The sequence below is a fragment of the Micromys minutus genome (assembly GCF_963924665.1).
Source record: "Micromys minutus genome assembly, chromosome: 6".
Taxonomy (NCBI): Eukaryota; Metazoa; Chordata; class Mammalia; order Rodentia; family Muridae; genus Micromys; species Micromys minutus.
In genome coordinates, this window is record NC_137975.1 from 4,740,662 (window position 1) to 4,763,564 (window position 22,903).

At 37.1% G+C, this 22,903-nt stretch overlaps 1 pseudogene across 1 annotated transcript; it reads left to right on the forward strand.

The window, feature by feature from the left end:
• Positions 1 to 214: 214 nt before the first annotated feature.
• On the forward strand, positions 215 to 12,933 carry LOC308421686 (E3 ubiquitin-protein ligase RNF4-like; annotated as a pseudogene). The gene is made up of 3 exons: positions 215 to 304; positions 1,718 to 2,360; positions 12,853 to 12,933. The product of its transcript is annotated as an E3 ubiquitin-protein ligase RNF4-like (transcript).
• The last annotated feature ends 9,970 nt before the right edge of the window (positions 12,934 to 22,903 follow it).

The following is a 22,903-nucleotide window of genomic DNA, read 5'->3' on the forward strand; positions in this document are numbered from 1 at the left end:
GCTCATCTAAGGACGGGCAAAGCAAAATGTTTCTACATTGCAGGCACTTTAACAGTTGAAGGAGAAAAATAATAAAGCATTAGTTCTGATTTCTAAGTAATCTGTGACAGGAACTGAATTCATACCTTCTTAAAGGAGTATGTTCAGTTCTGTTAGAACACAAAATACCAATGTATAGCAAAACGAAAACCTGATTTAAAAAAAAGCTTAAACGATGGACAAAGTCAGATGCACAGTAATTATAAAAATCATCTATGACATAGAAATGTTATCAGAGCCAGATAAAGATAACTGCACTGTATGGGTATGTATGTGTGTGTGTGTGTGTGAGAGAGAGGGGGGGGGGGAGGGAGAGGAAGGAAGACAGGAAGAAGGAGGGGAGGGGGAGGGGAGAGATAAAAAATATGTTGTATGGAGCTCATATAACTCTCTACTATCATCCTGTGTTAGGAGTAAAGCATCCAGATGGTTCATGTTTTCCTCCTGGCATTCCTCATATCCAGAGACCCCATGCTGCCATGAATGTGATTCTGATGATGTTCCACTCCAGTTAGCATATACATCTGGCTCATCCTTATCAAACTTTTTTGATGTTTACATTTGGGAGCAACCTGAAAACCAGTTTACTAGATGAGTTTTAAACACACGTAACAAACAAGAATTTAAGCTTCACATTTCTATATATTTTTCCTGTAATTACCTATCACATAGCTTTGGAAAAATTGGCTGGATAAACAATAAAGGTCTTATGTAAATATTTTTATGAAACATCAGAAAAGTTCCTCCCAAGTGTTTACATAACAGAAATTTTACCTTGAGTGGTACATTTCAAATCTGCTTTGAATAAGGTCTATCTAGATGTTCTAGAGTTATTTTTCAATGTCCCAGAAAATCAATTGCACACAAAATATAAACTGGAAAAGAACTTGGTGGGGTTGCTAATTGGTTGATTGACTGGTCCTTATTTGTCTTCATTATTCACCATCTCACTCATTCTATACACCTTTACTAGAGTTGTATCATGCAGTGGATTCATTGCTAAAGACCCTCTGAAACAGCACAGACCAATGCATTGAAACAGTACAACTCATTGATGACTATGTTCCCTAACCCGACTTGTACTACAATCACAGAGTATTTGAGACAGAGTAACTTAGAATAAATGGCTGTTGTTGCATTAAGTAATAAAAAATTAAAAAAGAAAAGGGTACCATGCGTTGATACCCAAATGTCAGCTACTTTCTGGCCCCATAATTCTCACTGCCTCTATTGCTAGCCCCATGTAGAGACCACTCTTCTCAAGACTCTGTTTTTGAGGACACTGCTCACATTCTCCACATTTTCCCCCTGTGGGTGTGGTCCTAATTCCCAGTAACCTGGTAAAATCAAAACTCTAGAGGCTTGTCATTTATTGATCAGAGTTATATTGCTGAATTCTCTCCCAATAAAATGTCCACACAATAAACCCAAAGCCAATAGATATTTACATAAACTGCCCACCTAGACAAGACAAACTGTCATATAATTATCCATCCCTTATAAGATACTCGTTTTGGTCTCCTCAGCAGCTGCTGGAGTAGAATTTACAAATACTGAACATCTAGTTGGCTCCAACTTGTAAACCACAGGATGAGTATTCAGCGGGCATGAGAGATTGAGAGCATTCTACCACACCATAAACCTTGGTGTAGATCACTTCCTTTTCTGTGGATTGAAGACAGAGAGCACAATAAGTACAAAAAATGTTCAAAGAAAGCAATGTAGTGAAACTGTAAATTCTAGACAAACTCAGAAGCAAACTCGGAAAAGAACTTCAACTCCTGAGATTTCCTTGGAAGCAGAACCCATAGAACTTGTAGAAACTGTTGGAGATAAAATGGTGGACCTAACCTCTGAATCTTTAGAGCCCTTGTTGTGGACCTGACTCATAATGACTCTGTTGTGATTGTTGAAGAAAAGAGAAGGCCAAGGAGAAATGGAAGGAGGTTGCTCCAAGACCATGCTGACAGCTCTGTGGTGATCAGTGATTATGTGAAACTGTCTAGAGACAAAGATGTGTATGTGACTACCCATACTCCTCGAAATACCAACGATGAAGGAGCCATTGGACCTATGCGCTTGGGTACTGTTAGTTGTCTGGTCCCCATGGATGGACACTCTGAGATTGTGCAAAACGGGCATCTCATTGTTTCTACAGAATGTGGCCATGTCTTCTGTAGCCAGTGCCTCTGTCGTTCCCTAAAGAATGCTAATACTTGCCCAATCATAGGAAAAAGATCAACCATAAACGGTACCACCCCATTTATATAAAAAGTGTTCATAAATGCTTAGGAGAGACCAACGGACAGACAACTAGGCTGGTTTTTCTGCATGATATCTGCATCCAGTTCCCTGAGCTCAAAAAGACTTTCTTTTTTTTAAAACTTTATTATAAAAAAATAAAAAAAATTTTAAACATTTTTGCATAAATGTATAGAAATACATTTGTGTCAGTGCTTGGCTTTTTTTTCCTCATTTTTTTTTTTAAGGTTTGATACTCTGCATTAAGGCCTTACTAATTACAATGAGCAAAAAGTACATGTAAAAGAGGAGGTAACCCAGAATTAGTAAACGTTTTTTTGGTGTGTAAGGATTGAGCATGACTTTCTTTTTTTGTTTTGTTCTGTTTTTCTTGAACTTAAAAAGTCTGTGAGTTGTTTCTGGGGCAGTTCGAGCCTCTGAGGTTAGCATCCCAATATCAGTGACTGCATATTATGTCTGTTCTTTTGTGACTGGGTTATCTCAATCAGGATGATATTCTCTAGATGCCGCCATATTCTTAAGAATTTGTTTAAGTCATTGTTTCTGATGGTAGAGTAGTACTCCATTGTATAAATGTACCACAATTTTTGTATTCATTCATCTACTGAAGGACATCTGGGTTCTTTCCAGCTTCTGGCTATTATAAACAGAGCTGCTATAAACATTGTGGTAGATATATCTTTGTTGTGTATTAAAGTGTCTCTGGGGTATATGCCTAGAAGTGGAATAGCTGGGTCTTAAGGTAGTACTATGTCCAATTTTCTAAGGAATCGCCAGACTGATTTCCAGAGTGGTTGTATCAGTTTACAACCCAACCAACAGTGGAGAAGTGTTCCTCTTTCTCCACAACCTCTCCAGCATCTGTTGTCATCTGAGTTTTGGATCTTGGCCAATCTGACTGGTGTGTGGTAGATTCTCAGGGTTTTTTTGATTTGCATTTCCCTGATGGCTAAGGATGTTGAGCACTTCCTTAGATGTTTCTCAGCCATTCGATATTCCTCAATTGAGAACGTTTAGTTTAGCTCTGTACACCATTTTTTAATAGGGTTGTTTGATTCTCTGGTGTCTAGCTTTTTGAGTTCTTTGTATACCTTGGATATTAGGCCTCTATCTGATGTGGAGTTAGTAAAGATCTTTTCCAATTCTGTTGGCTGCCATTTTGTTTTCTTGACAGTGTCCTTAGCCTTACAGAAACGTTGCAATCTCATTAAGTCCCATTGGTTAATTTTTGACCTTAGAGCTAGAGCCATAGGTATTTTGTTCAGAAAATTTTCTCCTGTGCCTATGTGTTCTAAGGTTTTCCCTACTTTCTCATCTAATAGTTTCAGTGTATCTGGGTTAATGTGGAGATCTTTGATTCTCTTACACTTGAGCTATTTACAAGGAGATAAGAAAGGGTCTATTTTCATTCTTTTGCATGCTGAGTGCCAGTTGGACCAACACCATTTGTTGAATAGGCTTTCATTTTTCCATTGAATGTTTACAGCTCCTTTGTCAAAAATCAGGTGACCATATAAGTGGGGGCTCATTTCTGGGTCTTCTATAGTATTCCATAGATCCAAGTGCCTATTTCTGTACCACTACCAAGCAGTTTTCAGCACAATTGCCTTGTAATATAGCTTGAGGTCAGGGATAGTGATTCCCACAGATTTTTTCTTGCTGTTGAGGATGGATTTCGCTATTCTAGGTGTTTTGTTATTCCAGATGAAATTGCACATTGATCTTTTCAACTCAATGAAGAACTGGGTTGGAATTTTGATGGGGGTTGCATTGAATCTGTAGATTGCTTTTCGTAGGATGGCCATTTTTAAAATGTTGATACTTCCAATCCCTGAGCATGGGAGATCTTTCCATTTTCTCAGATCTTCCTTGATTTCCTTCTTTAGAGGTTTGAAGTTCTTGTCATACAGGTCCTTCACTTGCTTAATTAGAGTCATACCAAGGTACTTCATAGTTTTTGTGACTATCGTGAAGGATATCTTTTCCCTAATTTCTTTCTTCAAATGTTTGTCCTTTGAATATAGGAAGGCTACTTATTTGTTTGAGTTAATTTTGTATCTAGCCATTTTGTTGAAATTGTTTATCAGCTTAGGAGTTCTCTGGTGGAATTTGTGGGGTCACTTAAGTACACTATCATCTCATGGACAAAAAGTGATGTTTTTACTTCTTCCTTTCCCATTTGTATCCCCTTGATCTCCTTTTGCTGTCTAATTGCTCAAGCCAGCACTTCCAGTACTATGTTGAATAGGTAGGACGAGAGTGGGCAGCCTTGTTGAGTCCCTGATTTTAGTGGGATTGCTTCAAGTTTCCCACCGTTAAGTTTGATGTTGGCTGTTGGTTTGCTGTATATTGCTTTTCTTATGTTTAGGTATGGGCCTTGGATTCCTGATCTTTCCGGGACTTTTAACATGAATAGGTGATGAATTTTGTCAAATGATTACTCAGCATCTAGTGAGATGACCATGTGATTTTGTTCTTTGAGTTTGTTTATATCATGGATTACATTGATGGATTTCCTTATATTAAACCATCCCGGCATTCCAGGAATGAAGCCTACTTGGTCATGGTGAATGATCGTTTTGATGTGTTCTTGGATTCAGTTTGCAAGGATTTTGTTGAGTATTTTTGCATCAATGTTCATAAGTGAGATTGGTCTTAAGCTCTCTTTCCTTGTAGGGTCTTTGTGTGGTTTAGGTACGAGGGTTATTTTAGCCTCTATAAATGAGTTAGGTAGTATTCCATCTGATTCTATCTTTTGGAATTGTTTGGAAAGTATTGGTGTTATGTCCTCAATAAATGTTTGATAAAATTCTGCACTGAACCAGTCTGGACCTGGGCTTTTTTTGGTTGGGAAGTTTTGATGACTTCTTCCATTTCTTTAGGTGTTATGGGAGTATTTAGATGGTATACCTGATCCTGGTTTAACTTTAGGATCTTGTATATGTCTAGGAATTCATCCATTTCCTCCAGATTTTCCAACTTTGTGGAGTATAGGTTTTTGTAGTACGATTTGATGATTTCTTGAATTTCCTCAGATTCAGTCGATATTTTTCCACTTTCCTTTCTGATTTTGTTAATTTGTATACTCTCTCTTTGCCCTCTAGTTAGTCTGGCTAGGGGTTTATCAATCTTGTTGATTTTCTCAAAGAACCAGCTCTTGGTATTGTTGATTTATTCAATGTTCCTTTTTGTTTCTATTTGGTCTATTTCTGCACTAATTTTGATTATTTCTTGCCGTCTACTTCTCTTGGTTGTATCTTCTTCCTTTTGTTCTTGAGCTTTTAGTTGTGCTGTCAAGTTGCTGATGTATGCTCTTTCCAGTTTCCTTTTGGAAGTGCTCAGGGCTATGAGTTTTCCTCTCAGTTCTGCTTTTGTTGCATCCCATATGTTTGGGTATGTTGTGTTTACATTTTCGTTAAATTCTAGAAAATCCTTAATTTCTTTATTTCTTCTTTGACCCTGCTATTGTTTAACAGAGTGTTGTTTCGTTTCCATGTGTATGTTGGAGTTTTGTTGTCTTTGTTGTTGTTAAAGACCAGCCTTGAACCATCGTGATCTGAGAGGATGCGTGGGAGTATTTCAATCTTATTATATAGACTGAGGCTCATTCTGTGTCCAATTATGTGTTCAATTTTTGTGAAAGTGCCATGGGGTGCTGATAAGAAGCTACATTCTTTTACTTTAGGATGATACGTTCTGTAGATACCTATTAATTCCAGTTGGTTCATAGTTTCTGCTAGTTATACAGTGTCCTTGTTAAGTTTCTGTTTCCACGATCTGTCGATTGGTGAGAGTGGGCTATTAGAGTCTCCCACTATTATTATGTGGGGTGAAATGTATTTTTTGATCTTTATTAGCATTTCTTTTATGAATTTGTGTGATTTTGTATTTGAAGCATATATGTTAACGATTGAGAGTTCCTCTTAACAGATTTCTGCTGTAATGAGTAAAAAGTGTCCTTCTTTATCTTTTTTGATAACTTTTAGTTGGAAATTCACTTTATTTGATATTAGTATAGCCACTCCAGCTTGTTTCTTTGGGCTGTTTGCTTGGAAGTTTTTTTCCCACCCTTTTACTCTGAGATAGTGTCTGTCTTTGTCTCTGAGATGAGTTTCCTGTATGCAGCAAAATGCTGGGTTTTGTTTATGAATCCAATTTGAAAGCCTATGTTTCTTTATTGGGGAGTTGAGACCATTTATGTTAATAGATATCAAGGAATAGTGGTTTCTGCTTCCTTCTATTATTCCTTTTGTAGGTTGAGTTGTGTCTGTGTCTCTTTCTTCTTTTGGTTTTCTTGCTTAGGAGTTTTCTTTTTTTAACTGAGATGTAGTTCCACACGTTGTATTGGGTTTTCCACCTATAATTCCTTATAGTGCCGGGTTTGTAGTCAGATATTGTGTAAATTTAGATTTGTCTTGAAATATCTTCATTTATCCATTCATGGTGATTGATAATTTTGCTGGGTATAGCAGCTTGGGCTGGCACTTGTGCTCTCTTAGGGTGTGCATGATGTCTGTCCAGGCTCTTCTGGCTTTCAATGTCTCTGTTGAGAAATCGGGTGTGATTCTGATTGGTCTGCCTTTATATGTTACCTGACCTTTTTCCCTTACTGCTTTTAGTACTCTTTCTTTGCTTTGGGCACTTGGTGTTTTGACTATTATGTGTCGGGAGGTATTTCTTTTCTGGTCCATCCTATTTGGAGTTCTGAAGGCTTCCTTTTTGTTCCTGCTCATCTCATTCTTAAGGTTAGGGACGTATTCTTCTACGATTTTGTTGAAAATATTTACTGTGCCTCTTAGTTGATAGTCTTCTCCCTCTTCTATTCCTATTATCCTTAGGTTTGGTCTTCTCATTGTGTCCTGGATCTCCTGGACATTTTGGGTTAGGAGCTTTTTGTTTTTTTCATCTTCTCTGACTGTTTTTTCTATGTTTAAAATGTTGTCTTCTGCCCCCGAGATTTTCTCTTCCATCTCTTGTAGTCTTTTGGGAATGCTTGCATCTGTGACTCCTGATTATTTTTTAGGTGTTCTAGATTTAGGGTTATCTCTTTTAGTGTTTTCTTTATTGTGTTAATTTCTGTTTTATATTCCTTCTTTCATTCCTTCATCTCTTTGGTTCTGTTTTCCTCGAGTGTTTGAGTTCTTTGAGTATTTTTCTTGTTTCCTCTAAAATCTTCTGATTCTTTTTGCTTTTTCTCCTGTTCTTGTATAAGGATCACAGAAAACCCAATACAATGAGGGGAAATACATCCTAGTAAAAAGAAGAAACCCCTAAGCAAGAAAACCAAAAGAAGTAAAAGACACAGACACAACTCAACCCACTAAAGCAATAATAGCAGGAAACAGAAACAACTATTCCTTGATATCTATTAACATAAATGGACTCAACTCCCCAATAAAGAGACATAGGCTATCTGACTGGATACATAAACAAAATCCAGCCTTTTGCTGCATAGAGGAAACTCATCTCAGAGACAAAGACAGACACTATCTCAGAGTAAAAGTGTGGGAAAAAAACTTCCAAGCAAACAGCCCCAAGAAGCAAGCTGGAGTGGCTATTCTAATTTTGAATAAAGTAAATTTCCAACCAAATTTATCAAAAAAGATAAGGAATGACACTTTTTACTCATTACCGGGAAAATCTGTCAGGAGGAACTCTAAATCCTTAACATATATGCTCCAAAGAAAAAAGCACCCACATTCATAAAAGAAACCCTAATAATGATAAAAAAGTACACTTCACTCCACACAATAATAGTGGGAGACTTTAATACCTCAGTCTATTTAATGGACCGATCATGGAAACAGAAACTGAACAAGGACACTTTAAAACTAGCAGAGACTTTGAACCAACTGGAATTAATAGATATCTAGGGAACATATCACCCTAAAGTCAAAGAATACACCTTCTTCTCATCACTCCATGGCACCTTCTCGAAAATTGACCACATAATTGGATATAAGAAGATTGAAATACTCCCATGCATCCTCTCAGATCACCATGGTCTATGGCTGGTCTTTAACAACAACAAAGACAACAAAAGCCCACATACACATGGAAACTAAACAACGCTCTGTTAAACTATAACAGGGTCAAAGAACAAATAAAGCAAGAAATTAAGGATTTTCTAGAATTCAACGAAAACAAAAACACAACATACCCAAACCTATGGAATGCAATGAAAGCAGTACTGAGAGGAAAACCCATAGCCCTATGTGCTTCCAAAAAGAAACTGGAGAGAGCTCACATCAGCAACTTGACAGCACAGCTAAAAGCTTTGGAACAAAAGGAAGCAGATACACCCAAGCAGATTAGACGGCAAGAAATAGTCAAAATTAGGGCAGAAATAGACCAAATAGAAAGAAAAAGAACCATTGAAAAAATCAACAAAACCAAGAGCTGGTTATATGAAAAAACCAACAAGATTGATAAACCCCTAGCCAGACTAACTAGAGGGCAAAGAGAGAGTATACAAATTAACAAAATCAGAAAGGAAAGTGGAGACATAAAAACAGAAACTGAGAAAATTCAAGAAATCATCAGATCCTACTACAAAAACCTATACTCCACAAAGTTGGAAAATCTGGAGGAAATGGATGAATTCCTAGACAGATACAAGATCCTAAAATTAAACCAAGACCAAGTAAACCATCTAAATAATCCTATAACACTTAAAGAAATAGAAGAAGTCATCAAAAGCCTCCCAACCAAAAAAAGCCCAGGTCCAGTCGGGTTCAGTGCAGAATTTTATCAGACATTTATTGCGAACATAACACCAATACTTTCCAAACTATTCCACAAGATAGAATCAGATGGAATACTATCTAACTCATTTTTAGAGGCTACAATAACCCTCGTACCTAAACCACACAAAGACCCTACAAGGAAAGAGAGCTTAAGACCAATCTCACTTATGAACATTGATGCAATAATACTCAACAAAATCCGTGAAAACTGAATCCAAGAACACATCAAAACAATCATTCACCATGACCAAGTAGGCTTCATTCCTGGGATGCTGGGATGGTTTAATATAAGGAAATCCATCAATGTAATCCATGATATAAACAAACTCAAAGAACAAAATCACATGGTCATCTCACTAGATGGGGTGAAATCATTTGACAAAATTCATCACCCATTCACGTTAAAAGTCCCGGAAAGAACAAGAATCCAAAGCCCATACTTAAACATAATAAAAGCAATATACAGCAAACCAACAGCCAACATCAAACTTAACGTTGGGAAACTTGAAGCAATCCCACTAAAATCAGGGACTCAACAAGGCTGCCCACTCTCCCCCTACCTATTCAACATAATACTGGAAGTCCTGGCTGGAGCAATTAGACAGCAAAAGGAGATCAAGGCGATACAAATCGAAAAGGAAGAAGTAAAAACATCACTTTTTGTCCATGAGATGATAGTGTACTTAAGTGACCCCACAAATTCCACCAGAGAACTCCTACAGCTGATAAACAAGTTCAGCAAAGTGGCTGGATAGAAAATGAACTAAAACAAATCAGTTGCCTTCCCATACTCAAAGGACTAACATGTGGAGAAAAAAATTAGGAAAAAGGTACCCTTCACAATTGTCACAAAAACTATGAAATACCTTGGTGTGACTCTAACTAAGCAAGTGACGGACCTGTACGACAAGAACTTCAAACCTCTAAAGAAGGAAATCGAGGAAGATCTCAGAAAATGGAAAGATCTCCCATGCTCACGGATTGGAAGGATCAACATTTTAAAATTGGTCATCCTACCAAAAGCAAATTACAGATTCAATGCAGGTCCCATCAAAATTCCAACCCCGTTCTTCATTGAGTTGGAAAGATCAATGTGCAATTACATATGGAACAACAAAAGACCTAGAATAGCGAAATCCATTTTCAACAACAAGAAAACATCTGTGGGAATCACTATCCCTGACCTCAAGCTATATTAAAAGGCAATTGTGGTTAAAACTGCATGGTACTGATACAGAAATAGGCATGTGGATCAATGGAATTGAATAGAAGATCCAGAAATGAGCCCTCACATATATGGTCGCCTGATTTTTGACAAAGGAGCTGTAAACATTCAATGGAAAAAGGATAGCCTATTGTAAAAATTGTGATGGTCCAACTGGCACTCAGCATGCAGAAGAATGAAAATAGATCCTTTCATATCTCCTTTACAAAGCTCAAGTGTAAGTGGATCAAAGATCTCCACATTAAACCAGATACACTGAAACTATTAGATGAGAATGTAGGGAAAACCTTAGAACACATAGGCACAGGAGAAAATTTTCTGAAGAAAACACCAGTGGCTCTAGCTCTAAGGTCAAAGATTAACAAATGGGACTTAAGGAGATTGCAAAGTTTCTGTAAGGCTAAGGACATTGTCACGAAAACAAAACGGCAGCCAACAGAATGGGAAAAGATCTTTACCAACTCCACATCAGATAGAGGCCTAATATCCAAGGTATACAAGGAACTCAAAAAGCTAGACACCAGAGAATCAAACAACCCTATTAAAAAATGGGGTACAGAGCTAAACTAAACGTTCTCAATTGAGGAATATCGAATGGCTGAGAAACATCTAAGGAAGTGCTCAACATCCTTAGCCATCAGGGAAATGCAAATCAAAACAACCCTGAGATTCTACCACACACCAGTCAGATTGGCCAAGATCCAAAACTCAGATGACAACAGATGCTGGAGAGGTTGTGGAAAAAGAGGAACACTTCTCCACTCTTGGTGGGGTTGTAAACTGATACAACCACACTGGAAATCAGTCTGGCAATACCTCAGAAAATTGGATATAGTACTACCTTAAGACCCAGCTATTCCACTTCTGGGCATATACCCCAGAGACACTTTAATACACAACAAAGATACATGCACCACAATGTTCCTAGCAGCTCTAGTTATAATAGCCTGAAGCTGAAAACAACCCAGATGTCCTTCAGTAGATGATTGGATACAAAAATTGTGGTACATTTCCACAATGGAATACTACTCAGTTATCAGAAACAATGACTTAACCAAATTCTTAAGAAAATGGCTGCATCTATAGAATATCATCCTGAGTGAGATAACCCAGTCACAAAAGAACAGACATAATATGCAGTCACTGATAGTGGGATGCTAACCCCTGAGGCTCGCACTCCCCCAGACATAACTCACAGACTGTGTGAAGTCCAAGAGAAAAAGAAAAGAAAAGAAAACAAAACAACAACAACAAAAAAAGTCATTCTCAATCCTTACCCATTAAGAACCCATTGACAAATTTCGGGTTACATTCTGTAGTACATGTTCTGTTTGCTCATTGTAAAAAAAAATCTTTAGACACCAAGAAAACTTTGACTATTTCCAGGTTACATCTTGTTTTATATGTACTTTATGCTCATTGTAACTAGTAAGATAGTAATCACACTATCAAACCTTAAAAAAAAAACAAGTACTGACAAAAATGTATTGTATAATTTTATGCAATAAATGCTTAAAATCTCTACATTTATCTTTTGTTTTGTACACACATAATATTCTAATTTTATTAGTCATCATTGTTACATACTATTGTACTCTGTACAAGTTCTATTTTTTTCTTCCTTTCTACAGGAGTTTAATAGGATTGCTAGACCAATGGTATAGCTACTTTATTAAAAAGCAAACATCCAAAGATTCTGATAGCTAAGACCTTGGAAGGGAGAGAGAATAATAATTTTTGTCTTCCTTCCTTTTTTATCTGGTTCATTGTGGTTACCCAAATTGTCCTCCAATGCTATAATCCACACCACAGATATAAATAGCTTCATCCTCTTGTTGGATGTTGGAGATACTTAGGTGCGATCTGCTCTAGAGCTGGATCCAGAGAAGCGATCAGGGATCCCTTCACCTTTGTTGTGGCTTCCATCATTTTTTTAAACAACTTTATTTTACAAAACAAAGATAAATGTACAGATTTTAAGCATTTTTTTGCATAAAATTATACAATACATTTTTGTCAGTACTTTTTTCAGATTTTAAAATAATTTTTACATAAAACTGTATGAATATATTTTTTAGTGAGTACTTGATATTTTTAAAGGTTTGATAGTATGCATTGAAAACTTAATAGTTACATTTATCTTTTTTTAAAAATAAAGTTGTAAAAAATTGTTTTTTCCTTAAAGACAGTTTATGAAGTTGACTATGAAAGTTCTATTACTTCATCCTAAATTTAATTGAGAAAAAGATGTGTTTAGTTATTCTAATCAGAAACTGCATAAATAGGAAGAGTTTGGTCTAGAAAAAAATTTTCATTTTTTTAAATGTATATAGTTTAACTCTTTTTTGTTACATTTAAACTATGTTCATGGTATCAGTGAGTTTTGGACTAGTATTAAAATTAAAGTAGAACAATTTGAACCAAAAAAAAAAAAATAAAAGAAATTCATAACTACCTGTCGCTAATAGCCAAAAGGATCTAGGTTTTCTTTCTCCTCCATCGTCTTTTCTTCTCCCTCTCTGTACTCTCAGTCCATCTCTAAAATTTCCATCCCACATTTTTTTCACTGTTTAATTACAGGCCTTGTCTTATCTTTTGACTGCCCTCACCTGCATAGAGACATCATCTTACAGGTTGTGGGCTGACATTTCTGGAGGATGAGAAGTATAATATCAAGGTGACAGTATAAACTAGGCCAACAGAGTGAGACACTTTGTGACTAAAGGAAAGAGGATGAGAAACTGGACTTTGGAAACACTAAATCCACAAGGAGGGTGGAACTCTGAAAGATTTTTGCCTCTTAATTTGGTTTCATGGCAATTAAATATAATGCTAGTTTTGGTGAGCACAAATGTTCAAACCAGTTGTATATGTGACATGTGCCATGACTAACAGGTCCCGACACAGTTGTATATGTGATATGTGCCATGACTAGCAGGTTCCGACACAGTTGTATATGTGATATATGCCATGACTAGCAGGTCCCTACACCTGAAATTAAAAATGGAGGGATATAATTGTGTTTTCAAGAAATATATTTGTCCATGGCCTTTTCTTGTTTAGTATTTTCAAAGCAGCCTTAAAACGTACCTCACCATGGAAGGCCTGAAATTTAGCAATTGAAGTTCCTATCCAGATCAGGACTGAACAACATCTGAGATTATACTCTTTCATTTACTGTAACATAAGTATGCACATGTGTACGTAGCATATTTTCCACTTGATCACACACAAGTTGCTGCAAACAATTAAAAACTGTCCTATTTTGATAGACACATTATTTGCAAAAGTTCTTGGGAGCTGAAGATAGGACAGTAAGTGACACCCTGTGTCTCCATTCTCATAGACTAAATACAGGCATACTGTCAGGCTTTGTTCAAATATTCAGCAAAAGAGAAGGATGAGTAGATGGGTTTGTAACCCAAACAAATCTTTCTGAGGGTTTTTGCTTATGTTATTTACTGGTGTTGTGAACTTGAACCCCTGCAGCTTTCATTTTTGCACAGGAAGTTTTAGCATGTTGTAGGGTTATGAGAAATAATTGCAAAGGCACACACGGAAAAATAGTTTCCCAAGTTTTTCAGACCAGATCCTTATTAAAAGAGAATAAGAGAGTGTTTGCATTGTAAGTTCTCTCTTTGTAAAAATTCTCTTGCCCATAGAACCTTTCCTGCTATCTTTTCAGACAACTGTAATGACCTATTAGCCTCCTTCCTCTCACCGATGGCTTTCTCCAGTTTCTAAGATCTCACTGGAAGTTCCAGCTCAGCTCAACTGAACTGGAGAATGGATAAGTATAGTGACTAAGACGGAAATCCAGGTGTTAGTTGGGGACATTGAGAGTGATAAGGATGAACTTCCCTGTTTTGTCTATACTGGGGTGTCATTCAAAGTCGCAGTCTAGAAATAAATCTGGGAGGATAAGTCTATAGCAAAAATACTTCCCAAAATGTAAAACTCAACATGTTCCTCTAACACTAAGATCCATTAAAATTATTTTTAAATTTACTTTTGTTGTTCTTGTTATTGTTTGAGATACTGACTTTGGAACCAAAAGCTTCATAAATATTAAGACCATGCTCTGTCATAGTAACCAAAAAACATCATGTGAAATTATTTTTGTGTATGAAATTGTTTCTGTAAAGACATGTGAGTGTATATGCACATAATTGTACATATGCAATTGTATGTTGTGGAAGGGGCTGAGGACAACATTGAATAATAGTTTTTTTAGGTGTTATACATACAGCCTTATGAGGAAGGATGTCTAATTATCCTGGAGCTTGAGGATTAGGCTACCTGTCTCTTCTCTCCAGAGCGGGAACTACAAGCATGTATCACTATTCGTGTTTGTTTGTTTAACATGGGATTTTGGGAATCAAACTCAGGCCCTCATGGTTGTGTGTAAGAACTCCATCCATGGAAACATCCCCAACCCTATGAATTTCATTTTTGGTCATAGGAAGAAGTATTAGAATATGTTACTTTTAAAAATATTTATTTTATTATGTACATTTTATATGTTAGCATAAATAGCTATCAAAACATGCTTTATGGTAAGTTAATAAAATATTTCAATACATTTAATTTTACTGAGATTAATATTACTATTTGAAGTATATATTAAATATACTTAATTAAAACAAGAACATAAATAATATGTAATCATACAACATAAAGTGTACCAACGATTAGTACTTAGCCTGGTAAAACTACAGTAGTTAGACTTGACTAGTCTGTTATGCCAAGTGCAGTTAACCAATATAATGTTATATATTTAGCTATGTTTGATATTGATTTTGTTATATATAGAGGTCAATATACAGAGCTAAATTATCTTTTCTGAAAAGAATTTAACCTATAAAAATTTGAAATCTGGTTAGTATTGTAAGATTGTTTGTGATTAACAATACTTAAGTGCCCTGATTAGGAAGATAGCTCAGGGGGATAAATACTAGCCTCATAAGCAGAAGTGGAGAGGTTAAGATCCTTAGAACACATGTAAATTCCAGGAGAGTGCAGTAGCTGTCTAGAGTATCACATTTAGGTTGCAGGGACAGGCCATTCCTAGAGCAAGCTAGTTAGCAAGAATAGCCAAATAGTAAATTTCTCATCTATAAGAGAGCTTGTTGTAACATATCAGGTGAAGAGCAACTGAGCAATACCTTTAGTATTTCCTTCTGTTTCTTTGATAAAAACACTCTGATCCAAAGCAACTTAGTGGAGGCAGTGTTTATCTAAGCTTGCAGATTCCAAATCATCACTGAAGGAATCCTTGGAAGAAATTCAAAGAGGAATCTGAAGACAGGATGCTTGCTGTAGCATTACCTCTAACCAAAGATCTCACTCACTGCCAAGGAAGAATAGCAGAAACCACTGCAGAGTAGAATGATGCCTGATGATTGGTTATTGTCTTAACAAGCTTTTTAATAGAGTTCATCTGTGCAGGAGTGTGCTGCCCTTCCTACATAAATTAACAATCAAGAAAATCCCCTTAAACATGCCCTTAGGCACAATCTAGTCAGTTACTCAAGGAGCTTTTCTTGGTGACTCCAGACTATGTCAGACTGATAATTAAAACTATCTAGGGTAAAACTGATGTCAACTTTGTGCCTCCTTACACATAAATGATTACATATGCAACCACATAATTTACAAGCAGGCACACACACACACACACACACACACACACACACACCAACTCTCCTATGCACAGATATAATCACACCACATGCACAAATGTATATAAAATTTTGTAGGCAAATATTCTATATCCATTGGTCTTCTCTCACTTATGCCTCTGAACTTCACATCACATAGGTGTATTGTGGGGCTATTTTATATTTTTCTATATTGATTTACAGTTGCATTCTAATATGCATTGCAGTCAGTTATTGAATATTGCTATTGATATACTAACCTTCAGTGAATTTAATTGTTAATTCTTTATGATTTTGAATCTCCATCAATTCCGAGTTATAGTTTTTTTTTTACTCTTGTAGTTTATTTCATGATATATGTTAGAAGATTGCGCCACAGTAGTATCTATAATCAAAAGGTCAGAGTCATAATTTATTTGAAAATCCATTTATTTTTTCCCTTATTCATTTGGAGAAAATAGGTAAAAATTTGCTTATGCATTGAACATGAGTATTTTTCTTGCCATTATTCCCACTCACTAGAAGTGTTATTTATTCAGAATTTTTAACATATGAGATGTTGGGGAGATTTACTGTCCTGTCATATTTTGGACTAAATTCTTGAACATCTCTAGATGTTATGCAGAAGTATTTGGAATGAGCCCTTTAGATACCAACTGGATGTACTAAGCTAAAAAGGAGGAAAAGTCTCATCATAGCAAAATGGAGAGATTACTAATGTAATTTCTGATCTAATACTGGTATTTTATTCATCATATAAAATAGTTCCAAATTGTATTAATTGTTGTAGGCATATTATCATATTATCCTATAACAAAACTATAGTAAGTTATGAATTATAACCTTTTCCCACAAAATCAAGTTGCTGAACTTCAAAACAATTGCATAGATTTCCCAACAACATACAGTAGGAAAAGGAAAACACTTGAGTCCAAACACAACTCAACTGAATTCTAAGTTTCTCTGTTACTAGCATTCTTACTACAGCCATAACAGATGCTTGATTCATTAAGAAAGCTGAGAGGGAGATGGAGCAGTATAAAATTTGACTGTGAAACTAATCACCCAGAACTCACATGCCAGCTATGAAACTGTGGTGTTCCATGGGTATATACAAACCACTGTTTAAGCTTAGATTTATATCTTTGGCATCTTTAGATGTTACCTATCTTGCAGTATTAACTGGAGAACCAGACTGGAGACCCACGCTAAGAAGAGCCTCCCACTGCAGGAATAAATGTCAGCTAGGGAGGTTTGATTTCAGGAAATAAACACATGCTGAGACATGTTAATACAGCTGTAAATATGCTTTGCAAGACAATTAGTTTCCTCTTTACTCAGATCTGTGTTACCAGATCAGCACTGTCTGAGAGCTACCCCTCAACTGGAAATACTGAAAAGAGACAGTACCACTGTAATTATTAATATACCTTCCCTTTTCTGGCTTGGTTAGGAGCCAGAGTACTATACTTCAAACTAGTGTATGTGTGAGAGGAGACTGACTCCGAGCTTCTCTTTATTAGACTCTAAACAGAGGAGATTAAACAGAAGCTGCAGTCATAAAATTGGGATGCAAAGACTAGAACCCCCTCCCCCCCCACCCATGCAAGTGTGGAATATACTGTCAGGAGTTTCTGTTCAGTGCCTCATCTTCCCTTGGGGAAGAACAAACAAGGGCTCTAGGAAAATTAGAACCTCTCCCTCTGTATCTCTCTGTCTCTCTCTGTCTTTGTCTCTCTCTGTCTCTGTTTCTCTCTGTGTGTGTGTGTGTGAGAGAGAGAGTGAGTGTGCAAGCGTGTACATGCTCACACATATGTGTCTGAATCACCCGGCCACTTGTTTTTGCCAGTAACATTGCACAAAACATAGTGCAGATGTTTTGTGACATTAATGATCACAGACATATACAAAATGTTTCTGTAAGGTGTCAAAATGCAACCAGAGTTGCATTTAATGTATAATCAGTGCTTTTGTGATTCTTCAAGGGTACCTCTTTCGTGTTAGGTATTGCACTAGAAGAGAGGATGACTCAGTTGGCTAAGTGCTTGCTTTACAAACATCATAATCTAAGATCATTATCCATGTGAAAATCCAGGACTGGTAGCATTTACAATAACCCCAAGCCATGTGAGGGGTAAATGGAATCAGAAGAACCCTTGGGTCTTAATTGTCATGTAGATTAACCAAACTAGCAGGCTACTATTTCGATGATAAACTTGCCTTAAAAAATTACTTGCAGTAACAAAAAGATGGTACTTGTTTTGAGGGTAGTTGCTTACTCTTCTAGAAGATATCACATGCCATAACCTGTGCCTCACAACCACCTGTCACTTCAGCCTCCGTGGCTGTGACGCCATCTTTCAGTCTACTCAGGCATGTCTCACACATGCAAACAGCTACACACACACACACACACACACACACACACACACACACACACAGATACTTTAAGTAATAATAAAATCAACATTTAATACTTAATTTGTACCTTATAATAATTAGTTAATCTCATATTTGTTTTTCTACGTGCCATTGATCATTCAGTTCTCAGACCAAAAAAAAAAAAAAAAAAATACACAATTTTGTTTTTATAGGTTCTATCAGTACTTGAGAGTGTTGCAGTAAATGTTAATAAAATGGTGGGACCTGCCTGTGCGCACCACGCCACACGGAACCCCGGCTCTCTCTGACTCAGGTGGTCTGTGAGCTACTCCAGCATGGCACCTTACCGTGCTGCTTTCACTCACTGTTCCCTTGGAAGATTGTTACCACACCAGGCAAACACGTCACAATTCCACGTCAGCCTTTGAGTGCCCCGCCACTGCACTTTCTCGTGAACTCAATTAAGTTGCCACATGAAAGAACGTACCATACAGTACCCTCTAGTGCAAATGAAAGGTATAATTTACCTAACTAGACAGCACAAGATCCTGTACACCTCCATCCATTTAAAATATTTATAATAACCTGTATATATGTGCAGAGACAAATTTTAACATCTGCTTCCATGTTACTTCCAGCTGATTGTCCTTGCTCTGGCTCCTTCCTCTCTTTCTTTGTTCCTCCCCATCCTTTCTTCACATTCAACAGCAGGCCTCACTACATTCTATACCTGCCTTCCGGCATAAAGACATCATTTTCAGAGCCAGACGGGTATTTACCTTCTTTTTATTAGAATCTATTTCCTCATCAATAACACTTGATTATAACTTGCTATGATCCATTTAGGCTGATCTTACCTAGTATTATCTAGCCCTTATGTCCTGCTGAGAGGGGTGTTGTGAATATTGGAGGTTTCTGGACCTTTATGAGACATGTAAAGTTTTTGGTTTTGTTTTTTTTTGTTTTGTTTTGTTTTGTCTTTTATTTCTTGAGACTCATAAACCTTATTTCTATATCTAAGAGGAAATTTTAAATTGTGTTCTTCTATTTGAGAAGGTATATTTATGCACTCAACCTGCTAAGCCATTTGAAATAGAGAAAAGAATTTTCTTGGCAGTCTTGGGCATTAATTTAAATACTTGAATCCCCTGGGAACCACATAAAATCCTCTATATACTGAACATGTGTGAAATATTTTACTTCCAATGTATGACAGGAGCATTGAATGTATTCAAGCCTGACTACATGCAGGAAGAAAGTATACAGGGGGTTATGGCATACCAGTAAACAATTATTGTCCAAAATTAGAGGGAAATCCAGGAAAGCTGTAATCTAACCCCAGGCAATAAAAGTTTACTGTGTTCCATTGGTGACAAAATCATTTCCTAAACGTAAAAATAAATTAAGTTGAAATACCAGCCCTAAAGCAGCTGCTGTGTAAACCAAGAACCAGCAACCTAGCCCAGGAGTTGAGGACTAGGCTGTTCAAGTCTCCTTTAAACTTTCAGCTCACCAGTGGAGTGGAGTGGATTTTGAAAATGAATTGTGTTCTTTCCCTTTCATCTCCCCTCCAACCTTTGTCTCATCTCACACAATGAAAATGAAAAGCAAAAGAGAGCACTAATCCCTTCTGAAAATACCTGGAAACTACACTAAGCTGATGTCAATGGCCATTAACTTAAGCAGCCAAGTCATTCTATGTAGTTAAGGTTTAGGAAGGGTCTCTGTGTGTCAGATGTGATGTGCTTGTGGTTAGAAGTTTGTGAGTTGGGAGATTAATTCATCTGGGATTTTACAAACAATGACAATAGGAAATCCAGGAGCTGCTGGGCAAAGATCAAACTGCTCAGATGTGGCTTAGATCTTGCCAATTAGGGAAAAATTTAAGTTACTTTGTGCAATTAGAACACAAATAAACATAGAGCTCTTAGTATCAATAAGAGAAAGAACACTCAGGGCTCTCTTTCCAATGAAACAGTTTGTAAGTAATACTTTTTAACATTTTCACTTGAAAATTTAAGTCTTCCTCACATAAATACATATTTTTTATGATTAGAAGATCATTTATCATTTCAAAGATCAGACCATATACCTCTGCTGTGACAATTTTGTTTAAATATAAATTTGATTATTTTATATGAATGTAGTATAGAGTTCTTGAATCTCTTTTTTTGGCACAGAATACAGAAACATCCACACATGCACAGACATACATACAAACACAAACACACTGTTTTAACATTATGACCAAGAAACAAGCTGGGGAGGAAAGGGTTTACTCAGCTTACACTTCCACATTGCTGTTCATCACCAAAGGAAGTCAGGACTGGAACTCACACAGGGCAGGAAGCAGGAGCTGATGCAGAGGCCATGGAGGGATGTCACTTACTGGCTTGCTTCCCCTGGCTTGCTCAGCCTGCTTTCTTATAGAACCCAGGTCTACCAGCCCAGGGATGGCACCACCCACAGTGGGCTGGGCCCTTCCCCCTTGATCACTAGTTGAGAAAATGCTTTACAGCTGGATCTCATGGAGGCATTTCCTCAACTGAGGCTCCTTCCTCTGTGATAACTCCAGCTTGTGTCAGGTTGACAAAAAACCAGCCACTACACATACTGTATACCATATATTATGCAACGCATCCACACCAGACACTAGAAAAATACTAGACTATACTACCCCACACTCACACACACACAAGACACACACCGACAACACAACATAACAGACACACACTCATAATTGTACACATGCAAATACACACACACACACACACACACACACACACACACACACACACACACATACACTGAGTATACCTGTAGACCCAAGCACACACACACAAACACAGAGAAAGGGGGAAGACAGAGAGAGAGAAAGAAACAGAGTTAGGAGTGCTGTTGTGTATAGAGACATAGCTCACTTCCCCAAAAAAGTCCAATCATTTTAATTTAATTTGAACTTACATATTCAGTATCATATCTAGTATCATTTTGGACCATTAATAAGTCTTCAGTCTTAAATGCATGATCACCTAACACATTCTATAAATGACTGGCTATTTATGTATATATAAAGCAATTCTGGATCTGAAAAATATACCAATATGAGGTATTCTCACTTAGAATGAAAATAGAAACCTTCTTATCTTCAATAAATTTCTGATCACTCCATCATTTCATGTATAATATCAGACTTGTGAAATACACAGGTGGGTATTTACAATCTACCATGTCCTTAATGGTTTCTTCTTCCAAAAATGAAAAACCTTGGTTTGGGTCTCCATAGCAAGCACAGAGGCAGACTGTTCTTTGAGGTACTAAATTTCCTAGAAGAGGTATTAATGCAAAACCAGGTATTCTTTCTTACAGATTTCAGATGAAAGAGGAAGATTCCCATAATGTGGTTGCTCTGTATTCCACAGCACAGCCTGCAGTCAGGCTGTTCCAACTTCCTTTGCAGCAAGAGTCTTTTTATTATAGGCGAGAAACACACAGCTCTGAGTATATGGTAGAAGTAGTTAGGAGAATCAAATCTAGTAAAGGTACTCATTAATTCCCATCAGCCCTCTGATGTCCAAAGTCCAGCAACTTAGCCCTATAAATATCCTACAGGAACTGAAAGTTAACTTAGAAGGCTGCCTAGGCTTCTGAGTCCTGATACCTGGAGATGCGGTTAAAGGATTTAAAGACTCACACACAGACTCTAAATATGTTTCTTGCCTTTATTTCCCAGTAGCTACATGAAAGATGTTACTGCTGATAGCAATGGCTAATTAGTCCCTAACCCCAAACTTGACAGAAACTATTCAGTGAAGGGCATCACAGATAAGACAACAAATAGTTATGTAACAAACAGTTCATAGCTTTGGTATACAGCCATCTGCCACAGCATGAAAACAAGCCTACCTGTTAGGGAATATCCAGAGGCTATGATCATCTCAGCAGGAAATTTCCACACCAAGGCTAAATCTTTTCCTCTTTGCTCAATGATGCCTTTGACTATGCCAACCTTCATGCATCCCTTAATTACTTCTTTTCAGACTCAGTCTTCACACCCCTCAGCTTCTGCTATGCTTTGATGACTGTGGGCACTCCCTCTGATTGCAGAACTGACCTCTCATTTACTTCCAGATGCAGGGCTCCATGAGAAAGGGCAGACTTTCCCCCATTTTCTTCACCTCTAGGTGTATCCTGGTGTATCATGTACAAACTAATTATTTACACAGAAGACTTTGTTTTGTAGTTGAGAACTTATCATTAAGTATTTAGAGAACTTAAAGCAACAGGTACCCAAAAAGATTCTTCCAACATTGCTCCAGTGCACACATCTCTTGGATACAGCTGGGTCTGATTCAGACAAAAAGATGTTCCTCCTCTCCATGTGTCTTTTGTGATGAATGCCTTTGCTTTTCTTTACAAATTGATCTCAGTTAGCACCACCCAGAATCCCCCCTAAAAATTTGTCTTTATCTGTGAGTTTATGTGCCACTTATTTGCAGGAGCCAGAATATCATGGACCTGAATTTATAGACAATTGTGAGCTGCCTGATGTAAGTACTAGGAGCCTACCTTGAGTCCTCTAGAAGAGC